This window comes from Aquarana catesbeiana, linkage group LG07, assembly GCF_042186555.1.
Source record: "Aquarana catesbeiana isolate 2022-GZ linkage group LG07, ASM4218655v1, whole genome shotgun sequence".
Taxonomy (NCBI): Eukaryota; Metazoa; Chordata; class Amphibia; order Anura; family Ranidae; genus Aquarana; species Aquarana catesbeiana.
Window position 1 is genome coordinate 158,966,818 of NC_133330.1, and position 6,420 is coordinate 158,973,237.

Consider the following 6,420-nt stretch of genomic DNA (forward strand, 5'->3'; position numbering starts at 1 on the left):
AATATACCTACCTACCCAGAATGCCGAGTGATTTACCCAGCAAGACTCAGTACTGAATGGCATGCTGGGTAGGCTATAAAAAGGCTTTGTGTGGCCATTTTAGGTCTCTTCTGGACGCATGGTCTGCCTGTGAGGACCTGTGCAGAGGTGTTCCAGAGAGAGCGGCCTACACCTACTGCGGAGCGGTGCAATCAGCGACTCTGCTGTGCACCAGTGAGCTGTAGAGATGCTGGGAAAGAACTGAGAAGGATCGAGATGACTGTCAGAGCCATCAGAGGGTCCCAGTTCCACCTTGCAGAATAGAGCGTTGCACCGGAGCGGAGCTAATTTACTACACAGACCTGGTTGGGTGAAAGGGCTGCTGCCCGAAGTTTCCTAACACACTTTTATACACCTGAATTGTAACACAGTGTGCTGGGACCTATAGTTCCACACAGGAGAATTGAAGGAACTAGAGACTGAGTTCAAATAGGCCTCAAGCCTACCCTTCACTGCACTATTAGCACTGTGTTACACAAAGTTAATTGCATCTGAGACAGTTACAGGTTACTACACTACAAGAATAATCTTCAACATCTACTTTATCTAACCCTGGTTTATTTAACTGTTGGATTACAATTTATGATTCGTAAATAGCTAACAGAAAACAAAGGAAGGACTGCCTTTTTCATTGCAAGGCCTTGCATCCTAATTTCTGGTTAATAGAGAGTTTACACTCTAAAGCAGGGGGAGTTCCCTAGGGATTGCATTTGTGCTATATTTAATAACGTTGTCTTCTTGTAGTTACAAGCGCGCACTGGAAGTGGGAAGGTGCCCAGAATTAAGGTATTTCCCATTCTGGCATTAGTCCCACTTGAAGACGCACTTCCAGAGACCAGTTAATACAATTTTATGTGTACAACCTATTTTGTATATTTACTGGGCTGTTGCTCTACGTTTGTGTGACAGCACCAATATTGTAATACCACTTTTATACTGATTCCAGTAAAAATTATGTTCCTGGTTAAGTACAACTTGTGTGGAGTGTTGTTCCTTTTCCAGCAGGTGGAACATCGGATACCCAGGTAATAACAAAGGTATACTGTTATTATATTGTACATTGTGAGGTTATCCCTTACTATTAGCTTCACATTAACACTGCACCACAGCTGTGTCAAGGGGATTAAGTCAAGTCATTGGGGTGTAAAAGCAGAGTACAGGCCCAATTAAAATAGCAGCTCCTACTAAGAGTAGAGGTAAATTAATACTAAAGATAGGGGGGAGGGAAGAAGGCACAATTTATAATTATGGATAATAGTGATTTATGACACAAATTAAATAAAGGGGAAATTCACTTCATAAATTAAGTTAAGCACGTTTGGATATGGGAGGGAGGAGTTGGGTAAATTGATATTAAAGATGGGGGGGGGAGAAATCACAGAAGGGGTGTTTTTTTTTTTTTGTATTCTCACATATGCACAAATAATATAATTATGAATTATAGGGGTTTATGATATGAATTAGAACAAGGGGGAAAATTAATCTATAATCTCATTTAAGTATGAATACACAGGAGGTAGTACTGGAAGCAAATTACATTAAGGAGGGGGTGAGGGGTAACACGGATAGTTCTATAGGGGAGGAAGAAGAAGGGAAGGGAAAAAGAAAGAAAAAAATTTTTTTTTTTTTTTTTTTTTTCACATTATAGTTTGGGGAAGTCACTTATAATATTGTTAATCACGTTTGTACATTGGGAAAAAGGAGTTGGAGTAATTAATACAAGGATAGGGGTGGAGGGAGGAACTTTAGATTTTGATAGAGAGGAAGAGGGAAGGAAGGGGAAGGAAGAAGAAAGGGAAAGGGAAAAGAATTATTATTATTATTATTTTTTATTTTTTTATTTTTTTTTTTTAAAACCTCGGTTAAATGGGATACATGGGGTAACTGGTGTTCTGTTATTGGGTTGAATGTAGGGGTATAGTATGTTGTATAAATGTAAATGTACTGTGTATTATATAAATGAATAAAATTTTGATTATTAAAAAAAAAATAGCAGCTCCTTCGGGGGTCAGTGCTTCACGTGGGGGCTCGTCCAGGATATCTGTCACTCTGCGAGCAAGCCCACCCTCTTGACGCCAGTATGGACCCCTCTACAGAGGTCCAGTGGTGCAAAGCAGAAGGCGCCCACTCAGAAACGATCATTGAGCTCCCTGGTGAGGCCTATGAAAGAGAACAAATCAGTCAAATTGTAAAGACACTGTCCCCAGATAGAAAAGCATGGGTGATTGCCATTTAACCAGATGAAGAGACTTCTCACACTTATGTACTTTTGGAGTGGAGAGAGAGAGTACCAGAGATCTTCAAAGGCAGAAGTGTTCAGCTGGGAAACAAAACGAAGTTTTACATAGTACACCCAAAAAATTTCAGATGAGGGTTCAATCAGTGCTTTCCACTGGGACACAGTTAGAGGAACAGTCCCTTCCCTGGCATCTCTGGCCATGATCAGGCCAGAACGCCTTGCAGCTATGGGGGACTTTGTGTCAAAGTGCCAGAAGAACAACGCGGTATGCGTGGAAGCTGGGTACAGGAAGCTGAGAATTTTTTCAGGAGAACAGCCTGTGCCAGCTTGAGAAGAAGAATTTGACATATGGATAGAGCAAGCCATGCAGGCTTTTGAAGAGTGGGAGCTGCCAGAGACCCAAAGGAAGTAGCGCATCAGTGAGAGTCTGCGAAGAGCTACTGCAGAGGCTGTCAGAAACCTGAGGTTCAGTAATACCACCTGTACAGCCCACTATTACTTGGTTATGTTACAAGAGGAGTTTGGGTGGCTAGAAAAGGCAGCCGACCTAATCTACCAGTTTGAACATACTGTTCAATGCCAAGGAGAACGCCTCTCTGAATATATCAGGTGATTAAATAAGATGTTATACCAGATTGTGTTGAGGAAAGGGATGAGGCCCTCTGCCATAGACCAAGCCCGAATACAGCAAATCCTGAAGGGGGCTCTACGCTCTGATCCAGTTTGACTCCATTTCAAAACCTCTGTGGGTGTCATGTCGCTCAAATACCCTGATCTTATCAGAGTAGTAAGAGATGAAGAAGCCATGTTAGATGATCAGCAAGAAACTGTTCGCCCGGCCTATACATCTTTAGTTGAAGTAAGACCTTCAAGGACAGTGGAACAAGACTCTGAACTCGCCACCTTGAAATTTTGAATGGCACAAGTGATGGAGATGATGACCACATTAATGGCAAAATTCTCCGAGGCAATCACAGAAGGAGAGACCGCGATGAGAGCACCTCAGAGTAAATCCACGGGCTCGAACCAGAGGTCAGTGAGCGATGAAATCTGCTTCAATTGTGGAGGAACCGGACATTATCAGCGAGTGTGCCCAAGTCCAGTGAAGCCTGAGGCACCACGCCAAAAGCTGGCGGGAAACTCCAGAGGGCCTCGGTGAAGGAGTCAACCGGGTGCCCTGTTGTGTCAGCTAATGCCAAAAACACAATGAAGTGAAGGGACCACGGGAGGGGTCAAAGCCCTCAGAGAAGACTCCCGTGATCACCCCAAAGCAACCCAGCACTTCACTCTCTTCCACCCAGACCACTAAAAGAGGGGGAGTCAATGCACGCCAGACCCAGAGGGTCACACAGGAAGCCAAGCAGAACCCAAACCCCCGCATGAAAGGAGTGCAGGTCAGAGCCACTAAACAGGTCAAACCAGCCACCCCCGTTAAATTGCCACCCAGATTAGTGGGACCTTCTCCCGATGTCCCCATTCAGGTGAAAGAAATTTACACCAAAGGTCTCCTGGATACTGGGGCCCAAGTGACTCTCCTCTACAGAGACTTCTATGACAAGTACCTAAAACACTTGCCACTACAGAAGTTAAAAGAGCTGCAAATATGGGGCATTGGGACTCAAAGTTTTCCTTACGATGGTTATCTACCCATTAGGCTGACCATCGACTCCTCGGTAGCTGGAAAGCAGAGGCTTTTGACACTCTAGCAGTAGTTTGACCCCGCCCTTAAGGTACTGGAAGAAACTCCCTTATCATCGGGACTAATACCGACCTGGTCAGGAGACTGTTGACACCCCTTGTTCAAGAACAAGGTGATTCAGCCACTAGTGTACACCCCATGCTAACACAAGTGTACCAAGATCTAGTGCAGGAACAGAAGGCCCCACCTGAAGGAGTGGGAGAAATCTGGCGCCTAGACAGGAGTGAAAAGCTGGTACAACCGGGTGAGGTAGTCTGCCTAAAAGCCTCTATCAAACTGAGTTGGGGCCAGCCCTGTCCCTTCATCATCCTTGAGACAGACAGGCAGAAAGAAGATAAAGGCCTGGAAGTTATCCCTGAAATGTTGTCAACCAAGGCGCTGAAGAGAAGTAAAGGAAGTGAAGGTGCCTGCCAGAGTACTGCTGGGACAGGTCAGTCAAGCAACCCCAGTCTCACCGTGTGGTATCATGGGAGAACAAGACGGAGAGATTCCCCTGGAAGAGTTCTACCCAAAGAACACACCTCTTACACCTACCTGGATGGAGAGAGCGAAGAACCAGCTCCTGAGATGGAAGACTGCCTTCTCAAAAATTGAGTTTGATGTGGGGCTTGCAAAGAGTGCCACACAAAAATTCGGTTGGAAGAAGACAAATCCTTCTGAGAGAGGGTCAGACGGATTCCACTGGGAGATCTGGAAGATCTGAGAGAACAGCTGGCTGAGCTGAAGAAGACAGGCATTATCAGAGAGTCCTGGAGTCCATATGCCTCACCAATAGTGGTGGTGAGAAAGAAGAATGGGTCACTACGGTTGTGTATTGACTACAGGACACTGAACCGAAGGACCATTCCTGACCAATACACCACCCTCGGATAGAAGACACCTTACAGAGCCTGTCAGGGGTGAAGTGGTTCAGCGTACTGGATCTAAAAAGTGGATATTACCAGATCCCCATGTGCCCTGAAGATAGAGAGAAGACCGCTTTCATTACCCCTGTAGGATTCTACAAGTTCAATCGCATGCCACAAGACCTGTCTGGGGCCCCGGCAACTTTCCAGAGATTGATGGAGAAGACTGTGGGCGACATTGATTGAGGTGCTGGTGTACTTGGATGATATCATAGTGTTTGGCCGAACACTAGAGGAGCAAGAAGAGCACCTGGAGAAAGTCCAGAAGAGATTTCATGATGAAGGACTGAAGCTCTCGATGGAAAAGTGCCAGTTCTACCAACCCTCAGTAAACTATCTAGGACACATTGTGTCCGCAGAAGGAGTGGCAACAGACCCCAAGAAGCTAGAAGCCATCACCTCTTGGCCCAGACCCATAAATGTGACCGAGCTTAGATCCTTCTTAGGCTTTTGTTCGTATTATCGGAGGTTTGTAGAAGGGTTTGCCAAGATAGCTCTGTCACAGACCTAGCCGGGACAGAGGCTGTTGGAGAGGACTGTATGCAAGCCTGTTGCCTTTTGATTATGGGCCCTGGATTTTCAATGGATTCATTCTGTTGGGACACATCCTCTGAGGAGATGCTGGTGTCATCAACCTGTGTTTATGTTAATTGAATGAGCTAATGACATTGTCCTCTATACAATGTAGGAGACGGGACGACAGCTATTGTGTTGATATAACTGTGTGAAGCTCGGTGACCACAAGTCTGGGCGAAAGGTCATGTCTCAGTCACCTAGGCTGTATAAAGGATTAGATAATTAGCTCATGTTAATTAGGTTACGTTTGTATTGTTAGAGTAATCTTCTCCTGTGTATATAAGACTGTATTCTGGTTCTGAATAAAGTGAGTTCTTGGTAGCAACAAGCAAGTGTCGCCTTGTTTGTGCTCAGAGAGGTTGGGATATCTGTATACAGACTGGGAGGAAGTGGTATATGACGGAAGCACTCAAGCGGAGTGTGGGACGTTCCGTGACAAGCTCACCCACTTACTGAGCTATTGAAAAACCAGGAGGAAGCTGGCCTAAACTCAGATAAACCTGGTAAACCGAAGGAGGGACCCAGGAAGAAGAAAGAATCCATTCAAGACCAGTGGACCCCACAATGCGAAGAAACCTTCAGACAGCTGAAGTGGAGTCTTACCACTGCTCCGGTTTTAGCCTACGCAGATCCTACCAAACTGAACTGCATGTGGATGCCAGCCGAGACGGGCTAGGCGGAGTGCTTTACCAAGAACATGATGGGCATCTAAGGCCCATTGCCTATGTGAGCAGAAGTTTAATCCCTTCTGAAAGGAATTACCCTATTCACAAGCTTGAATTTCTGGCCTTAAAGTGGGCTGTGGTGGACAAGCTGAAAGACTATCTGTATGGTGCAGAGTTCGTGGTCAAGACAGACAACAACACCCTCACATACTTGTTCACCACCGCAAAGCTGGATGCCACTGGCCACAGGTGGTTGGCTGCCCTCTCAGCTTTTACCTTCAGCCTGAAGTACAGACC